Below are 232 nucleotides of genomic sequence, written 5' to 3'. Positions count from 1 at the left end.
CTCAGCTGGGTTTAAAAACCCAGAATACAAAATACAAGTCCAAATTAAACAAGCTCACAAAAATTAAATACAAGCCCACAAATTAAACAAACAAGCCCACAGAAATTAATTACAAACCCAACAGAAAATAAAAAGCCCAACAATTGGCTTTAATATTACAAGCCCACAATTAAAAATTGGAAGCCCACAATTCGGGTTCTCTTAAATGGGTTACCTTTTAAGCACAGCCCAG

This window comes from Papaver somniferum, chromosome 5 (genome assembly GCF_003573695.1).
Source record: "Papaver somniferum cultivar HN1 chromosome 5, ASM357369v1, whole genome shotgun sequence".
In the NCBI taxonomy this organism is placed as follows: domain Eukaryota; kingdom Viridiplantae; phylum Streptophyta; class Magnoliopsida; order Ranunculales; family Papaveraceae; genus Papaver; species Papaver somniferum.
This window is presented reverse-complemented; position numbering follows the sequence as displayed.